The sequence below is a fragment of the Labeo rohita genome, chromosome 25 (assembly GCF_022985175.1).
Source record: "Labeo rohita strain BAU-BD-2019 chromosome 25, IGBB_LRoh.1.0, whole genome shotgun sequence".
Classification (NCBI taxonomy): Eukaryota; Metazoa; Chordata; class Actinopteri; order Cypriniformes; family Cyprinidae; genus Labeo; species Labeo rohita.
This window is the reverse complement of record NC_066893.1, coordinates 18,936,658-18,956,268: the sequence shown is the minus strand read 5'-3', so window position 1 is coordinate 18,956,268 and position 19,611 is coordinate 18,936,658. Positions and strand designations below refer to the sequence as shown.

Here is a 19,611-nt window from a genome sequence, read left to right as displayed (position 1 = left end):
GAATAAAGTCAAAATATTTACCATAGTTACCAACGAAATTAAACCACATCAGAATTACCTGTCTCACGTCTCCGAGAAACGCTCCCGAATGAATCAGTGTTTTTTAGGGCTGCCCCGAAATAGTTGACTAACCATTAGTCGACGAGATGAAGCTTGGTCGGCCAAAAATTTATTAGTCGCTTAGTCGCAGAAAAAAAAAGTCACGCAGTTCCTGACGGACAGATCGTTAACGGCTGGTCTATGTGGTAAAATAGTACATCAGGCAGGCCATCCAGCTCACCTATCATTCATCCACCTCAAATATGGTTTTTCATCTGAAAGATATATGTAGTAGCAAATTTACATAACCACTCAATGTTAACCTAGAAAAATGCACGCTAAAGAAGTGGCCATGTGTAGTGTGGAAGCTAAATAGTAATGTGCTCACTGCATGACAGATAGTCATTTTTGGTCATACAGATAAAATTAATACATCTTTCGAATCTGTACTCTACATTTATTTGTGTGCACTTGGAATAATAATCAAATGTCGTGCTTTTGTAAAATAATTCAAGCAAACAGGATGCGCTTTCTGCCCTCTCAGCGAATTTTCTAAACTCCATGTATACTTGCCTCACAGCCATGAAAAATATATCTATAGAGAGTGAAATGTTTACTTTCAAATGAACCAATTCAAATAGAAAATTAATAATGTCAGATTACGTAAATATACAGGCGCATCACTGCTGCGGAGATGACGAGTCAGTGTTGCTGACTTCATCTCTTAAGCTGAAAACAAAGAAAGCACTAGTTTATCAATAAATTATTAAAAATGTTAATGCAGTCTCCTTGCTGTTTTTCCCAGACACACTTATAATTATTATATTTGCTGGTGCGCTGTGGCAAGCTTTTTTTGTGCGCTTGAGCGCTTATTAGGCTATGTAGGCAATTAAAGGCTCATTATTATGATTTATATGGTTTACTAATAAACGTGCGACTAATAGTCGGCTAATGTTTAAAATAAACGACTACTAGTCAAACAGAAAAATCTTCAGTCGAGGACAGCCTCGTGTTTTCGAACAAAACGGTTGAGTGAATAATTCAATGTTTCATTTAAACAGTTACTTAGTTTCTGAATAAATCAGTGGCTGACTCATATAGGCAGCTACATGCCTAGTTTCTGAATCAAATCGAATTGCGTAATTGAATCAATGACTCACTCATAAAGACAGTCCATGTCGCCATCTTCTGGTGCATTTATGCAACCTGAAGAAACTGTTAATGAAAATCCCCACCATTAAGGTGCATTTTTTCACAATAATTTCAGCCCATTTTCTGTCCATTTTCACAGTTCTACGTTGTAAAAAAATATCATAATTCTTATGCAAATAATTTTCACTTGTCCTTGTTTTTCAATGCAATTACAATGAATAGGAACTAAAGCTTTTATTCACCAACATAGGCAATATTTGAAGCATTTTGACATTTAAGTTAATCTATTTTTTACTCGCTGATAATTTTCCCCTTCAGTGAACTGTGATCAAATTACTGAGTCAGTGAGTGACTGAATCGATTCGATTGATTCATTAACAAATCATTCAGATTGGTTTTGTAAATTAGACTCGTATTCTTGTAGATCATATTCTTGATTACTGTCATTTAACCACATAACACTCATCTAGGGCCTACACAATGCCAGCTTGTGTTTTGCAAACCTTCAGAAACCATCTGAGTTCATATCCATTATCGATAATATACCATAATCCTTTGAAAGCACTTATGATAAATACTGTGCTTTTCAGTAAATTATTTCAAAGGTAATCCACTGTCCATTTCTGAGCAGGTTCCTCTATAAATGTACACCAACATGGCACTTTAAGGTAGTTTACTGCAAAAAAAAAAAGCCCTTTTTTGCCAGCTATGCAAACTTGGTAGACTTCAGTGAACTTGATACATTATAAATTGAGCTCACTAGCATTATTTTTTGAGTGGGAAGCTCCATTAAAGGCATATGGTTCTTGTTTGTCTGAAGTTAATGCTTGTTGGATTTCCACAGCATATTTTCATTTTTCGCTGCAAGTTTCTAAATCCGACTGTGTGAATAGAGGTGATTAATGAGATGATTATTATGGGATGAAATGAACTCTGTACTGCATTCCGAATATAAATCAAAAACAAATGGCCTAGACTTTATTGGAGACACATACATTTAAACACTTGCACAATATTGTAAAGGACTTTTTGGAGACATAATGGTTAAAAGGTTTAGTTTTGGATCACAGTGTTGCTGTTTTTTTTTTTTGGTTTTTTTTTTAACATTGTTGTTGTTGTTGTTGGAACAACATCTTTTTTTAATACTGGAAAAATATTCTGTAACCCCAGTGGAAACTATTAAGCCAACATTATAACCATTTACAATCCATTTGAGTTTCATAACATGGCGTATTTCCAAGTGAAACTGGAGGTTCATCGATAATAAATATATTTTTATTTCAGAAATAGTTTAAATCATGAAAACTGAGGGACTCACAACAGAATGGAGCCAGATATATACAAATAAACAATACTTAAATAATCATTAAAAAAGAGAGAAAAAAAGCTATTTTACATTTTTACCTTAACAATGTAATAAATATTCTATTTATTAAATTCAAGTATGAGTCTCATCAGGTTAGTGTTTTTAAGCATTTTACATTTATTCCAAAATAACAACTCAAGGGAGTAACAATTTAAACAATCTATTTTATTGGTACAACGGCACTTTAAAAAAAACAAGATTATGAGATTAAAGTCATAATATTTTGAGAATAAAGTCAAAATTACGAGAATAAAGTCGAAATATTATGAGAATGAAGTCGAAATACTGAGAATAAAGTCAAAATATTTCGAGAATAATGTCGAAAATATGAGAAAAAAGACTAAATATTACGAGAATAAAGTTGAAATATTTCTAGAATAAAGTTGAAATTACAAGAATAAAAATACAAGAGTAAACTCTAAATATAACGAGAATAGTTTAAATATTTCCAGAATAAGGTCGAAATTATACGAATAAATTCGAAATATTTTGAGAATAAAGTCGAAATTACGAGAATAAAGACGAAATATTACGAGAATAAAGTCGAAATAATATAAGAATAAAGTCGAAATATTTTGAGAATAAAGTCGAAATTATGAGAATAAAGATGAAATATTATGAGAATAAAGTCGAAATATTACGAGAATAAAGTTGAAATATTACGAGAATAAAGACGAAATATTATGAGAATACATTTGAAATATTACGAGAATAGTTTAAATATTTCTAGAATAAAGTCGAAATTATGAGAATAAAGTTTAAATATTACGAGAATAAAGTCGAAATATTATGAGAATAAAGTCAAACTATTACGAGAATAAAGTTGAAATATTTCTAGAATAAAGTCGAAATTACGAGAAGACGAAATATTACGAGAATAAAGTCTAAATATTACGAGAATAAAGTTGAAATATTTCTACAATAAAGTCGAAATTACGAGAATAAAGTTGAAATTACGATAATAAAGTTAAAATATATCGTTTATATGTTTATTCTCATAATATTTTGACTTTATTCTCATAGTATTTCGACATTATTCTCGTAATGATTCAACATTATGGCCTTGTAGTTAGTGCGCTGACATATACAGCGCAACTGTACTCAAGGCGACCCGACTTCGATTCCTGCCGCAACGCTGTATGCCGATCCCGTTCCCCTCTTTTTACCCAATACTTTCCTGTTATCTCTCCACTGTCCTGTCCGAATAATAAAGGAATAAAAAGCCCAAAAATATAACTTAATATATATATATATATATATATATATATATATTGACTTTATTCTCGCAATGATTCAACATAATCTTAGATTTTTTTATTTACGTGGCACTAAAACGCTGTCGCAGTATGGTGTGTGTTGTTTACTTTCTTTTTTGAATTAGTCTTCCCATTAACACCATTATACTTTTTATTGTTATATTTTGTAATACTGGCGTTCTTTTATATTTGTACTACGCATTTACTCATCCAATATTTTGAGGAGGCACTGCCTCCCTTGCCTCCTTAGAGGAAACGCCTCTGATAAAGAGCTTTTTTTTCCTAAATCAAATGTTGAAAGTTCCTAGTCCCATTAATACAAACAATTATGTACTCTACACGTGACCTTAACCGCTGAAATTAAACATTAGCATTCACACTCTCACCGTCCTCAGTATCTTGATTATGACTGCAGTATTTATTTCCAAGTTTAATAACAGCGTTCGCGTAAAACCAAGCCAAAACAGCGTTACACATCACATTAAAACAGCAACACGTAAATGCATGAGCTTATCGTTATTAATCCTGCGGCCCGCCTGTATAAACGCCGTCTCCCTTGTCCCACCTATTAGAGTCAATTAGATCCCACAATGCAGAAGGGCTCCTGTTCACTGCTCATTAATAATGCACACAGCAAAAAAGAGAAAAGAAAGTACCTATCACATCAACGGGCTGCTGTCTGTGTGTTTAATTAATAGAACTTGCTAAGAGCCATTAACTATCCCTGTAATGGGCATTATGAGTTTCCTCTGGCCCCCCAGATAGGTCGCTAAACAGAAAACACCTTCCATTTAGGAGCGTGTTGTGACCCGCCGGCGTTCACGCTCGATAAATTGTGCCGGAACTAGTCCCTTGGGTTGTTTAATGTTAAATCCGAAGGTTTAGGGGGAGAAAACATCACCGCGTGTCCACAAAGAGCAGTTGTTTGAAGAAAGCAATATCAGGAAGACCTGAGAGGAAGATATACTATAGTATCTAGTGATACACAGAACAACAGATAAGGTTTTTTTGAATAAGAGAATGTGGTTATTTGGAAACAGTCTGAGTCATTTGTAAAACCACTATAAAGTGTAAAACTCAGGTGAAAATTCACTCTGTAATCTGTGTTTCCCACCCACTTGTCTTTGCCTCCCTCTAAACCAACAGTGTGCGACATAATGCATGGGAGGCGAGCAGCAGTTGGGCCCTTTTCTGCACTAAAAACAGGTATTAAACACTCCAACTGCTGTTTTCTGCAAGTGGCTCTATTTACTTTAACTGTTGACTTGACGGCTCAGGGCACTGAGAGCTTTTTCCATCATCTTTACCTCCTCGTTGAGTGACAGCGCAGCATGGCGGCTACAGAGATGGGGAACTCTGGTTGAATACTTTTCCAGCATGCCCAGGTGCTGGTTGTCAGTCTTTTAAGTGTTTTAGACAATTATTGATACAAGTTTCACTTTGCTAGGAAAATGAAAAGATTAGCTTATAAATGGGTATTCATGGTGGTCCAAACTGACTTTTGTACTGACTATGGTGATGGAGCAGAAAGGACATGCTTTTCAGGCCAGGGTTATGTCGCACTCAGATTAAACTGAGAAGATCTGTTACATGCCAATTTAGTTCTTAAATTTGATTAAAATTTAGAATGAAATTAAAATTAAAATGAAGGAACAGAAAGCATACTTAAAAAAATGAATCCGAAGTAATAGTCAAATGAAGTCAAATTGTAGAAATTCAAATAAATTCTTATACAAAATACATTTTTAACTAAAGAAGCAAGTTTGTCAAAACCAGTTTTCAGTCCTGAAAAAATATTAAAAAGGACATAAAACTGACAGATAGATCGATAGATCGATCGATAGATAGATAGATAGATAGATAGATAGATGTTAGACAGTGACAAAAACAAAAAACAGATAAAATGATAGGCAGAACAATAGATAGAACGATAGAATGATTGATACAAGGATAGAATGATAGATAGATAGATAGATAGATAGATAGATAGATAGATAGATAGATAGACAGATAGAACAACAGACTAATAAAAAGAACGATAGAACGACAGAACAATGATAGATAGATAGATAGATAGATAGAACAACAGACTAATAGAAAGAACGATAGAACAATAGAACGACAGAACGATAGATAGATAGATAGATAGATAGATAGATAGATAGATAGATAGATAGACAGACAGAAGCGCTCCATAGATTGAACAACAGAGAATGACAGATGGAACGACAGATAGAACGTTAGAAAGAAAAATAGAATGATAGAACAACAGAACAGACTGATAGATAGAATGATAGAACGATAGATAGAACGATAGATAGACAGATAGATAGATAGATAGATAGATAGATAGATAGATAGATAATGTTAGACAGTGACAAAAACAAAAAACATAAAATGATAGACAGAACAATAGATAGAACGATAGAATGATTGATACAAAGATAGAACGATAGATGGAACGATAGATAGATAGATAGATAGATAGATAGACAGACAGATAGAACAACAGACTAATAAAAAGAACAATAGAATGACAGAACAATGATAGATAGATAGATAGATAGATAGATAGATAGATAGATAGATAGAACAACAGACTAACAGAAAGAACGATAGAACAACAGAACGATAGATAGATAGATAGATAGATAGATAGATAGATAGATAGATAGATAGATAAAAGCGCTCTATAGATTGAACAACAGAGAATGACAGATGGAACGACAGATAGAACGTTAGACAGAACAGACTGATATACAGACTGATATATGAACGATAGATAGATAGATAGATAGATAGATGTTGGACAGAATGATACATAAATCAAAAAAGATAAAATGATAGACAGAACAATAGATAGATAGAACGACAGAATGATCGATACAAAGACAGAACGATCGATAGAATGATAGAACGATAGACAGAACGATAGATAGATAGATAGATGATAGATGGATAGATGTTAGTGACAAAAACAAAAAACAGAAAAAAATGATAGAACAATAGATAGATAGAATGATCGATACAAAGATGGAACGATAGAACGATACATAGATAGATAGATAGATAGATAGACAGATAGAACAACAGACTAACAGAAAGAACGATAGAAGATAGAACGACAGAACGATAGATAAATAGATAGATACATAGAACGATATATAGAATGATAGATATAACGATAGAATGATAGAACGATAGATCGATAGATAGATAGATAGATAGATAGATAGATGTTAGACAGTGACAAAAACAAAAAACAGATAAAATGATAGACAGAACAATAGATAGATAGAACGACAGACTAACAGAAAGAACGATAGAATAGATATAACGATAGAATGATAGAACGATAGAACGATAGATAGATAGATAGATAGATAAATAGATAGATAGATGTTAGACAGAATGATACATAAATCAAAAAACAGATAAAATGATAGACAGAACTATAGATAGAATGATCGAACGATATGATAGAACGACAGAATGATCGATACAAAGAGAACGATAGATAGAATGATAGAACGATAGACAGAACGATAGAACGATAGATAGATAGAACGATAGAATGATAAAAGTTTTTGAACCGAAGTATTCAGTGGAGACCCCCGTCACTCTCAACAGTGCTCTAGGGTTCTTCTTGGAGCTCCAGCACTGGTCAGCAGGTTGTCTGAAGTCCTGCATGGATTCACCTCATGGGCAGCAAAGCCTGCTGACTTACCATTCAGACACATCACAATCACTTTCTTACAGGCCAAGTGCTAGAGACGATCACCCACTGCTCCTGGTAGGTGGTGCCCAGTGGGGAAAGGCAGTTGTTGTTTCAATCTTTGCTAACAAATTCCCTCTATTCTATAGTCTTTGTTATTGTGACTTTCTCCTTTTCCTTATCGCTGCATAAGGGGCTTTCTGTAAAGCTCTAGGCTTGATAGCATTCACCAGAAATTCACTGAAATGCCATATCAGTTTTATTTTTCCGACTGTACTTTTCTCTTGATGTTCTTATCTTTGCAGATACTTTTATCCAAAGAGACTTAAGTTCATGCAAGGTACACTTTTTATCAATTCATGCACTCCCTGGGAATCAAACCCATCATGCTCTGCTGTTTGAGGTACAGGACTGCTTACAGCCCTGGGAAAGGTCTTCTGGCCCAAGAGTACTGCAACACCCAGAACATGAAAATATGATGGTGAAATGAAGGAAATTCACCAGACTTCATAATGTATAATCTCCAGAACAAATAAGCTGCCAGTCATTGATAGTAATCAATACAGAGATATTTCCATTTGTTTTATCAGGTAGCATGTGACCAGTAGCATAGTTACATAGTGATTTGTTTTAAATTAAATAGATTTTCAGTGTTACTTAAATAAGTCTCATCTGCTCACCAAGCCTGCATTTATTTGATCCAAAGCACAGCAAAAACAGTAAAATTTTGAAATATTTTTACTATTTAAAATAATTTATATAAAATAAAATAAAAATAACGTATTTTTTGCATCATTACTCTAGTTACATGATCCTTCAAAAATCATTCCAATGTTCAGATTTTTTCAGGTTTCTTTGATGAATAGAATGTCAACTTTATTCTCATAATTTCGACTTTATTCTTTAAATATTTTGACTTTATTCTCGTAATTACGACTTTATTCTTGAAACATATTGACTTTATTTTTGAAATACTTTTACTTTATTCTTGAAACATTTCGACTTTATTCTCAAAACATTTTGACTTTATTCTTGAAACATTTTGACTTTATTCTCAAAACATTTAAACTTTATTCTCGTAATTTTGACTTTATTCTCTAAATATTTTGACTTCATTCTCGAAACTTTTCAACTTTATTCTCGTAATTACGACTTTATTCTCAAAACAGTTCGACTTTATTCTCGAAACATTTTGACTTTATTTTTTAAATACTTTTACTTTATTCTCAAAACAGTTCAACTTTATTCTCGAAAAATTTCGACTTTACTCTCGTAATTTCGACTTTATTCTCAAAATATATTGACTTTATTCTCGAAACTTTTCAACTTTATTCTCGTAATTATGACTTTATTCCCAAAACATTTTGACTTTATTCTCAAAACATTTTGACTTTATTCTCGAAACATTTCAACTTTATTCTCGTAATTATGACTTTATTCCCAAAACATTTTGACTTTATTCTCAAAACATTTTGACTTTATTCTCGAAACATTTTGACTTTATTCTCGAAACATTTCAACTTTATTCTCGTAATTATGACTTTATTCCCAAAACATTTTGACTTTATTCTCAAAACATTTTGACTTTATTCTCGAAACTTTTCAACTTTATTCTCGTAATTATGACTTTATTCCCAAAACATTTTGACTTTATTTTCAAAACATTTTGACTTTATTCTTGAAACATTTTGACTTTATTCTCGAAACTTTTCAACTTTATTCTCGTAATTACGACTTTATTCTCAAAACATTCTGACTTTATTCTTAAAACATTTTGACTTTATTCTCGAAACTTTTTGACTTTATTCTTGAAACATTTTGACTTTATTCTCGAAACTTTTCAACTTTATTCTCGTAATTACGACTTTATTCTCAAAACATTCTGACTTTATTCTTAAAACATTTTGACTTTATTCTCGAAACTTTTCGACTTTATTCTCGAAATATTTTGACTTTATTCTTGAAACATTTTGACTTTATTTTTGAAATTTACTTTATTCTCAAAACAGTTCGACTTTATTCTCGAAAAATGTCGACTTTACGCTCGTAATTTCGACTTTATTCTCAAAATATTTTGACTTTATTCTCAAAACTTTCAACTTTATTCTCATAATTACGACTTTATTCTCAAAACATTCTGACTTTATTCTTAAAACATTTTGACTTTATTCTCGAAACTTTTCAACTTTATTCTCGTAATTATGACTTTATTCCCAAAACATTTTAACTTTATTCTCAAAACATTTTGACTTTATTCTTGAAACATTTTGACTTTATTCTCGAAACTTTTCAACTTTATTGTCGTAATTTTGACTTTATTCCCAAAACATTTTGACTTTATTCTCAAAACATTTTGACTTTATTCTCAAAACATTTTGACTTTATTCTTGAAACATTTTGACTTTATTCTCGAAACTTTTCAACTTTATTGTTCTAATTTTGACTTTATTCTCTAAATATTTTGACTTTATTCTCAAAACATTTCGACTTTATTCTCGTAATTTCGACTTTATTCTTGAAATATTTCGAGATACATTCTCAAAATATTATGACGTTAATCTCATAATTTTATTTTATTTTATTTTTATTTTTTACGTAGCACTAAAACGCCATCATATATATTTCAAAATGTTACTGTTTACTGGTGAGCAGAAGAGACTTCTTTAAAAAACATTTAAAATCTTACTGTTCAAAAACGTTCGACTGGTAGTGGATAATTGTGTGTGTGTATATAATAACATTTCTTATTATCTTGAAAATCTTAAAGTTGTGATGCTTAACATTTTTGTGGAAACTGTTCATTTTGTTTCATTTTTCAGAATTCGTATATACTTAAGTCTTTTGATCAATTTAATGCATCCTTGCTAAATAAAAGTATTCATTTCTTTCCAAAAAAAAAAAAATCTACTCTCCCCAAAATTTTGAATACATGTGATTCAAGTGGTTGTCTCAAAAGAAAACAATGTACCCATGAAGCAAAGACAGCATGATACAGGTCACACACCTCCAGGGCTAATGTGCCAGTCGAGGTAGATGCGAAAGCTAACAGACAGCCGTCTCCAGGTATATTACACATCCTCAGGGTGATTCTTTCCTTTATTGCCCACAGCATACACCCAACAGCTCAGCTCACAAGCCACTAAAAGAAACAAAACAATAAAACGACAGGCATACAACAGACTCCAGACAAATACATGAATAACAACATATTACACCCAGGTTCTCTGATAGCCAAAGACAGTACATTAGTTTTCCCTCAAGAAATCTAAAGTTGGGTTTTAAGATCCCAATAATGGAAGCTGAATAAATAAAACGGCTACAACACCCAAAGACAGAGACAGTCTGCACCAAGAACGCATCAATTATCTATTACGTGTGCGCCGAAGACTCGCCACAATTGCCTCCCTGCACTATAGATTTCGCCAAAATGCGATGGGATGGGTAACCTTAGGAGCCGAACAGTATTTTATCTGCTGACCCATCAGTAACACATTTTTAATGGAATTACGCCGCATCCTTTGCTATTAATTCCTACTCGGGCTGAGTTATCCTGCTTGGCTAATGCCTTTTTACCACTAAATTCCCTGAGCATCAGCACCTTGGGCCTAATCAGCCCATTATCTTGTTCTTCTGATGACTTCACTGGATACTTTCACGGCCCTCGGGCTGCTTTTCCAGGGTGCTGGTGGTTTCAAATGTTCCTGGGCTTAGCATTCTGTGCATTTGTGGTTGTTTTATGGCTTTTTGTTGAGACTGAGGCTCCATGGGAGATGTTTCGGGAGGTGGCTTCGGAGCGCTGCTGTCTGGGTGCTAATGTTCCTGTGTGGGCAGTTACAAAATGGCCATGTTTCCCCTGTCACAGAAACAATTAGAGCCGTATTTATGGCGGGTGAATGGGGTGGGTTTGTAATGGACCGCTCCTGCAGAGGAAGCTCTGTATAAATCACCCGCTTGTCCAGGAGCCGCTTTGTGCTCTTCAGTAAACCAAGTTCAAAGCCGCTACACCAACTGCTGCGATGCTTAAAGTGAATAAGCGTTGTTAGCGATTAATATCTATTATGAACGTGCATTAAAATTAATAGTAACGTGACTGACGGGGTCAAAGAGATAGTATTCAGAAGCTTAATGCTCTTTTAACTGCCCTGGGGGTTTGCATCTCATGCACATCGCAATGTTTAATTAGTAAAAACTATTAACTATTTAAATTAGAGATGTTAATTTATTAAAAAATGTTAATTGAATAACTGCATGATATTCTGAATGATTAATATTGCACATATTTTTTGTTGTTTTTTCCTATCATTGAACATAAGATTATTATTGGAAGTGTCCTTGTAAACAATGTGAAACATAAACGGCTAAAAATATTTATTAGCATTAACATTCATTAAGGTTTTTCTTTTTTTTGTTTTTATTTTGTTTGGGGTTGTTAAGGTTTCTTTACATTTTGAAAAGAAGTCTCATATTCTCACCAAGGCTGCATTTATTGTCAAAAATACAGTTAAAAAGATATTGGGAATTAATATTATCATTTAAAACAACTGTTTCCCATTTTAAACAATTTCAAAATTGTGTGTGTGTGTGTGTGTGTGTGTGTGTGTATATATATATATATATATATATATATATATATATATAAAGATTTTATGCTATGTAATTTTTTTTTTTTTTTTTACTTTTCAAAAGTATGTGGTCGGTAAGATTTATTTATTTATTTATTTATTTTGTAATATTTAGAAAAACCAGGGCTACATTTATTATCAAAAACACAGTTGAAAAAAAAAAAGAATACTGTACACTAATATTACAATTTAAAACAAATGTTTTCCAGTTTATACTATTTCAAAATTGTATTTATTTTCCTGTGTGATTTTCAGCATGATTCCTTCAGAAACCATTTATATATGATTTGGTGCTCTAGTAATATTTATCATTATAATTAACGTTGAAAACACTTTTTGTGCAAATTGTCATTTTTATTTATTTAGGATTTTATGATCAAAATATTTAAAAAGAACAGGATTTGTTTGAAATGTAAATCTTTTGTAACATTATAAATGTCTTTACTGTTACTGTTACTTACTTTTAATTAATTTAATCTGTCCATGCTAAATCAAAAGTATTATTTTCCTTTAAAAAAAAAATCTTTCTAATCCCAATTTTGCACATTTATTTTGCACTTTAAAATGCAGCTAAAATGTTAATTTTGCTAAAATTAGTTGATATTTTAGTCAGAAAAAAAATATTTTATTTTATTACTTTTCAAAAGTTTGGGGTCAGTAAGACTTCTTTATATTAAAAAAAAAAAAGGACACTGTAAACTAATATTACATTTTCCATTTAGAACTATTTCAAAATTATATTTTTTCCTGTGTGATTTTCAGCATGACTCATTTCAGCATGAATTATTATTATAATCAGTGTTTAAAACACTTTATGTAAACTGATTTTTTTTTTTTTTTTTTTTTTTAGGATTTTATAATCAAAATGTAAAAAAATAACAGCATTTGTTTGAAATAGAAATCTTTTGTAACATTATACTGTTACTTTTGATCAATTTAATTCATCCTTGCTAAATAAAAGTATAAATTTCTCAAAAAAAAATCAGATCCAAATTTTGCACTTTAAACTGCAACTAAAATGTTAATTTAGCTAAAACACAATTATTTTTTTATTAATATTACTATTATTATTATTATTTTATTTACTTATTTATTTTATTTTATTTTTTTAATTTGGGGTCAGTAAGACATCTTTACGTTTTTAAAATAAGTCTTTTATTCCCACCATGGCTGCATTTATTATCAAAAACACAGTTGGGGGAAAAAGAATACTGTAAATTAATATTACAATTTAAAACTACTTTTAAAATAGCTTTAACTATTCCAGATTTGTATTTTCTCAAGTGTGATTTTCAGCATGAGCCTTCAGAAATCATTCTGATATGAATTTGGAGCTCTAGAAATTAAATACTGCCTAATTTAAAAAGTTTTTTAATGACAAGTTTTATTTAAAACTAATAATAAAAACGGGACACAGATTAACTCCCATTAGTTATAGTTAGTTAATGCATTAACTAATGAATGGTCGATACATTTGTAACAGTATTTATTGATTTTTCTTAAAGTTAGTTCATACATCTGTTCATTGTTAATATCAGCTCAAGTCCATTAAATTATAACAGATAAGACATATAGTTTTAATAATGCATAGCCTAATGATTATTATATATTTCATAAGTATTTTTCATTGGCAGTTCATTTTGCCTAAACTTACTGTTAACTTTGTGTTAACTTTTAACTTCTAAACTCTTTTCTGTTACGGACTGAAAGGTTGGCATGAATCATGAATCACTTTCCTCTTTTTTTCCAAGACCGGCAGAAGTGCAGAACCACTGGAGAGGAAAGAGACAGATTTGATAAACTGAACTTCTGACTAATATAATGTGTTGAAAATAAATAAACTAATGGAGCTGTTTGCATTGGTCTTTTTGAGTTATGACAGCTTCTAATGAAATTATGTTCATTGGTGAAAAACCATTAAGAGGCAAGTTGTGATACTATTTTTATTGACATAAATATTTCTGTTTTTTATTTATTTTCCCAAAACAACATGATGTACTATGGCGGCCGATCGGAAATTAATTTCTTTCTACCAATTATAATTAGCATATTGGAATGAGAATATTTCATGCTAATTACGAACAAAACCGTCAACCGATGTCAAACAAGCACGAGCTGAGTCTAGTTCCCTCGGCGCGACGCCTGTTAAATAATTCTCACAAATATTTAACTCGTTTATTTGTTAATTCTGCTTTGCCAAATGATTTTTTTCTTCCGCGTACATGTGTGCAGCTGCAATGGAAATCATTCTGTTCCATATTAATAGAGTGAAGAGGAAAGCAGAGAGCACTTCTTATCTTATGGGGCGACCCTTAAATATAATCACCACACAACACACACACACACACACTTGTATTTCATCAGCTATGTAATCTACTTTCAATTTCACCAGCACACTCACTTGCAGCCTGACATGACACACACACACACACACATACACACAAACAAACAAGTGTGTACGTTTTCCAGTCATGTACTACAGCCGCAATATCACCTCCTTAGCAAACCCGATCCCTCCATCCAGGTGAAAAGGAAGAAAAAATAAACAGCGCATCTCTTCCCCTCTGAATGCAGGTTATTACTGACTGCTTCAGAGCGGTAATGAGATCACATCTGTCTGTGCTGTAGATCAACCGGACCATATTTTAGGTGGGTTTCGAGGTTCCCGGGATGCATTTCGCAGGCTGGTGTCAGAGCTGCCGTTTTTTTTCCGTTCGATCATGCTTGTTTGCGCAGTGTGTCAGAAGCTAAAGAGAAACAGGCCAGCAGTTTGTCAGTCACAACAAGCGTAATGACTGTAGCTTCAGCTAACTGTACGTCTACACCTTTTTGGGTATATTTTTTTGTATAATATAATAACTTCATTAACATTAGGCATCATTAAATATAAGCAACATTTTCTTACAGCACCACACTAGTTTAGTTTTCATTTGTAAATTTACATATTTGTATATTCGATATATTTTAGCATTTATTTAGGTTATTGTAATTGGTAAAGCATCTTTTATTGATTTTTTTGGTGTAATACCATAACTTCATAACTTCATTTTTACAGCATTACACTAGTTTAGTTTTGATGTGTAAATCTGCATCATGATATATTTTTGCATTTATTATTTATTTGTATATATATATATCAATACATTGAAAACTAAACTAGTGTAATGCTGTAAAAATGAAGTTATGAAGTTATATATATATATATATATATATATATATAGTAACTGTATATTATATAAAAATAATAATTTAAGTAAAAGAATTGCACAATGTTAGTTCATGCATTAAATAATGCATCCTGATTGTAAAATGGTGCAATTGTTTCTATAATTGTATTATAATAATAACAATAATTATGTTAATAATAAAAGTAATTAATAATAATTCCATAAAAATAATTAATTACAATTCATACATTTAGTGTGTGTGTGTGTGTGTGTGTGTACAAAATAAATAAATGTATACACACATATACATATATAAAGATAATACATTTATATTTATTTTTATATTATCTTAGATTTATTTTTAAATATTATATCTGTATTTACTATATAATGAAATTATTAAATTACAAATATATATATAAATGCACCCTAATTGTAAAATGCTACAATTTTTTTTATATAATTTAATAATAATAATAATAATAATAATAATAATAATTAATTCCCTAAAATAATACATAATAAATTAATTAAATGAATAATAAAACAATTAATTAATAACAAATAATAATAATAAATTCATTTAATAATTAACAATGAATCATTAAATAATCATTTTAACTCATATATTTATATTCATATATTCATTACATTCAAATTGAAACTGTATATTGAATAAAAATATTAGATATAATTATTAGAATACAAAGTGACATAATTAATAATTTCTGTAAAAGAATTGCTCATTGTTAGTTCATAATGCATTAAATAATGCATCCTAATTGTAAAATGTTACAATTAATAATAATAATAATTACAATGTAATCATTTAATAATAATAACAATAATAATAAATTCCCTAAAAATAATTAAAAATTAATGAATAATAATAATAAATAATAACAATAACAACAACAATAATAATAATAGTTAAATAAACAATTAATAATAATTAATTAAATTATATTTTTTAATTCATACATTTATATTCATATACTCATTACATTCCTATACAGACAGTGTATTTATATTTAGTAATTATTAAGAAATAATAAAGAATTCAGTGTAATTACACACAACTGAGTTGAAATATTATAAATGTATTAGGATATGTACATTACCAATTAACATAATCAATAAAAAAGTAAAAGTATCGTTCATTATTAGTTCACGATACTAAATGCATTAAATGATAAAATACAATATCTAGAAATATTTTATTAAGAGTTTGCCAGGTTTTGCATGAAAAATCCTAACATACATAGAAAACTTTAAGCTTTTAGTACGGTTCGTTATTTTTCTGACAGTTCTCACCGAATCCAAGTTATTTTATCGCAGTAACAATATCTGTATTTTGCAGCAACCAGCTGGACTGTAAGGAACACTTCAAAAGCAGCAGTACAGTGACATAAATGTTGTTTGCAAGGGTCAGCCGTGGTAAATAGGAGCATATTGAGGGTCTGTACAGTGAGGTTTGTTCAAATGTGCTCTTAAGAGGCATACAAAAGCCTGCACACATATATCATGTTGCGTGGGGCTGCAAGAGGTAAATAATTTATCTGGAGATTTATATGGAAAGGTGAAGAAATGTCCCTCTAATGGGTTTAATATAGCTGGCTCCAGGCTTCATCCATCACTATGGGGCTGTGCTGATGCCGCGCTGATTTCTCTTTCTTTCCTCTTTCTCCCTCTCTCTCTCCTCCTCTTTTACGGCCTCTATGATGGCCACTGTTTAACCCTGATCCAGGCAGTGCGCCGCACATCCTTTGTCTTAATTACTGTCTCCAGGGGCCTATTTTTCTCTTTTCCTACTCCTCCATCCGTAACCCGTTCCATCGCATGTGTATCTGTTGGTTATTTTCTGAGCTTGTTTTTCTCATTCTTTAAGCCTAGATCTCATCTTTCGTGGTCTGCATGTGATTAATTTACTAGTGGAGGTGCACGAGGTCAGGAAGGTTTGTTGCCTCGCTACTGAACACGCTCGGAATTACTCAAACAATACTCGCAAATGCACTCGCAAAAGAGAGAGAGAAAGAGAGAATCTCTATAATTCCTATAGACATTTATGATATAATGTGTCATCAAAATATATATGGTATACGTATGTATGCATAATTATAAAATAAATATAATAATAAAAATAAAATTATATATAAAATTTCTAAATTACATTAACACCTAGAATATGCAAAAGTAGCTCCTACACACATATATAATTGTTATAAAAAATATTTCATGAATAATAAGTTAGTATACTGCATAAATTAGTATATATAATTATAAAAATTAATTAATAAAATCATATATAATATATACAAATTCTAAATTACAGTAAGACCTAGAATATGCGAAAGTAGCTCCTACATATATATAATTGCTATAAAAAATATTTCATAAATTATAAGTTAGTATACTGCATAAATTAGTATATATAATTATAAAAATTAATTAATAAAATCATATATAATATATACAAATTCTAAATTACAGTAAGACCTAGAATATGCGAAAGTAGCTCCTACATATATATAATTGCTATAAAAAATATTTCAGAAATAATAAGTTAGTATACTGCATAAATGTGTATATATAATTATAAAAATTAATTAATAAAATTATATATAATATATAAAATTTCAAAATTACAGTAAGACCTAGAATATGCAAAAGTAGTGCCTACATATATAATTGCTATAAAAATATTTCATGAATAATAAGTTAGTATACTGCATAAATTAGTATACTGTGTATGTATATAGATTACACATAGATTACTATAGATATTTATTATATAACATACTACTAAATGTATTAAAAATAAATAAAGCAAAAATCATCAAAAACATATTTTATATATATTTTAATGGCATGCATAATTGTTTTTTTAATAAAATATTTTTAATCACAATAAGAATATAAATCTTTATAGATATTTATTATATAATATTAAAATATATGAAACAATATAAATCATCAAAAATAAATAATCAAAATATAAGTACATTTTTATGGTATGCATATTTATATATATAATTATAAAAACAGACTAATAAAAACAGAATTATATACATTTTTTCATCGCAATAAGAAAATGAATTGCAATAAAAGTAGAATATGTAAAAGTATCAAAAAATGTATTAAAATTAAACTGGTATACTGTATATACACTATATAATTTATGAATGTATAGATATGAATATTACATATACAATAATATTGCATATACTATAATTGCAATTATTATAGATATTTATTATATAGTATACTATTAAAATATATTAAAATATGAATTAAGAATATGAATTAAAATCAAGAACAGAATATGGAAAAGTAGTAAATAAATTTATTAAGTAATAACAGTATACTGTACATACACTTTATAAATTAATCATGGGTTGTGTGTGTGTGTGTGTGTGTGTGTGTGTATATATATATATATATATATATACAGTCATGTGAAAAAGTTAGGACACCCTACTGAATTCCATGGTTTTCCGTATCAGGACATCATAAAAAAAAAAAAGGTCCTTGGCTGGTTTTAAAATTTCAAAAAATAAAACCTCAGATGAACAACAACACATTGCAAATTGCACCGTGTCATCGTTTACTGAACAAAAATAAAGCCAAAATGGAAAAGCCATGTGTAACAAAGTTAGGACACCCTTACTGTTAACATTGGAATTAAGAGGGTAAATAACAGTCAAGCACTGCTAATCAAATACTTTTGATTAACTGATCATCAGCAAGTCTGAGCGCCTCTATAAAAGCATAAGCTTTGGCAGTTTGCTGGTCTGGAGCCTTCAGGCCTGTGTTAACACAATGCCAAGGAGGTAAGACATCAGCAATCATCTTAGAGAACCATGAATCTGAGAAGAGTAATACGGCCATTTCCAAACAATTTGAAGTTTATTCACAAGTGGAAGACATTTAAAACAGACACCTCTCCTTCCAGGAGTAGACTTCCCACAAAATTCACCCCAAGATCAGACCGTGTAAAGCTCAGAGAAATGGCAGACAACCCAAGAACTACACCTCAGACTCTACAGGCCTCAGTTAACATGTTAAATGATAAAGTTCATGACAATACCATCAGAAAAACATGGGACAAAAATGGCATGTTTGGAAGGCTTGGCAGAAGAAAGCCTCTTCTATCTAAAAAAAAAACCTTGCAGCACAGTTTAGGTCTGCAAAGGTGCATCTGAACAAAACACAAGTCTTCTAGAATAATGTCATTTGAACAGACGAGACCGAAGTGGAGATGTTTGGCTATAATGCACAGCGCCAAGTTTGGTGA

The 19,611-nt window shown here is 30.7% G+C and overlaps 1 long non-coding RNA gene across 2 annotated transcripts in view; it reads right to left on the bottom strand.

Moving 5' to 3' along the window:
* Positions 1 to 19,611, bottom strand: part of LOC127156297 (uncharacterized) — a 42,925-nt gene that overhangs the window by 3,160 nt on the left and 20,154 nt on the right. The window contains exon 3 of one of the 2 annotated variants that reach the window (XR_007825721.1): positions 10,533 to 10,667. The exons of the other annotated variant lie outside the window; for it this stretch is intronic. This is a non-coding gene — a long non-coding RNA (uncharacterized LOC127156297). The remainder of the gene's footprint in view (positions 1 to 10,532; positions 10,668 to 19,611) is intronic. 2 annotated transcript variants of the gene reach the window in all.